General features: G+C 53.9%; 1 protein-coding gene across 2 annotated transcripts in view; it reads right to left on the bottom strand.

Moving 5' to 3' along the window:
* The window catches only part of GRIK2 (glutamate receptor, ionotropic, kainate 2), a 918,110-nt gene that overhangs the window by 436,752 nt on the left and 479,977 nt on the right, over positions 1 to 1,381 (bottom strand). The gene's annotated exons all lie outside the window — the stretch shown is intronic.

The following is a 1,381-nucleotide window of genomic DNA, read 5'->3' as shown; positions in this document are numbered from 1 at the left end:
AACCAACCTCACAGGGTTGTTGTGCAGATAAAAAGAAGGAGGGAATAATGAAAGCTGCTTTGGTCCCCACTGTGGAGAAAGACTGTAATTTTCCTAGGTAGAGACTGGGGGGTGGAGATGGAAAGCAGAAAACAGAGAGGCAGATAAAGGTAGGCTGGCTGTTGGATGGGAAAGAAATAGGGTTGCCAACTTCAGGTTGGGAAATTCCTGGACATTTGAGGGGTGAAGCCTGGAGAGGGTGGGATTTGAGGAGGGGAGGAACTTTGGACTGGTGTAATGTCATAGACTCCACCATCCAGCCATTTCCTTCACGAGAACCACCACTGCCAGCCTCCGGGTGAGGACTGGAGATCACTCAGAATTACAACTGTTGTCCAGGTGACAGAGATCAGTTCTCCTGGATAAAATGGCTGTTTTGGAGGGTTGAGTCTATGGCATCATACCCTGCTGAGGCTGCTTGCCTCCCCAAGCCTCGCTGTCCCAAGGCTCCACCCCCAAATCTCCAGGAATTTCCCAACCTGGAGCTGGCAGCCCTAAGGTGAATTGATCTCTGTAGGTGGGAGACCCGTTGTGATTCCCAGACCACTGCCACTGCTGCTGTGGGGGGAGAGGAAGCATGTGGGTGGCTAGGAGCACTGCCTACCACTGCTGCTGCTGCTGCTCTGCGGAGTGGGGGAGGAAGCAGGCAGGAGGCTGGGAGAGTGATGGGGTGGAAAGAAAGAATGATGGGGTGGGGACAGAAAGAGAGTGAAAGAGTGATGAAGTGGGGAGGCAGAAAAACAAAGAGAAAGATGACAGGTCAGAAAGAGAGAGGAAGTCACATGCATGGAGGAGAAATAGAGAGTAAGAAAAGGGGGGCAGAGGGGAGAAATGGTGTGAGAAAGGTAGGGGGTGAGGAGGAGAAGCAAAGGTGTGATGAATGAGATAACCATCCCGCAAGTTTCTTGTGGGTCTCCACTTGTCTATATATCTAATTCCCAAGGCACCCCCTGCGTGTGGATATCTAAATCCGCACATTGGGGGCACCTGGGGGGCAGGGAGATTTTTGTGCGCACACAGATGTGCAGGAAAATCCGAAAACTGTAAAAAATATAGGGGGGATAATTAAATCCCCCCAAAAGTAAAAGAGCATCCCCTGCACATGTGCAGGGAATGCTCTTAGAACGGCTTCGCCGCCACCACTACCAGAGGGGGGGAGAAGGCTTGGCCAGATGGCGGCTGTAAGCCGCTCAGCCTTTGCCGCTGCCCGGGGGGAGGGACAAACTTTGGCAGGACAGCAAAGCCTCACCGCTGCGGAAGGGGGAGGGAGGGAGAAAGTTTGGCAGGACGGCGAGGCCTCGCCGCTGCTGGGGGAGGGGGGAGGGGGGGGGAGGAAGGTCAG

This window comes from Gekko japonicus, unplaced genomic scaffold, assembly GCF_001447785.1.
Source record: "Gekko japonicus isolate JY-2015 unplaced genomic scaffold, Gekko_japonicus_V1.1 scaffold464, whole genome shotgun sequence".
NCBI lineage: Eukaryota > Metazoa > Chordata > Lepidosauria > Squamata > Gekkonidae > Gekko > Gekko japonicus.
This window is presented reverse-complemented; position numbering and strand designations above follow the sequence as displayed.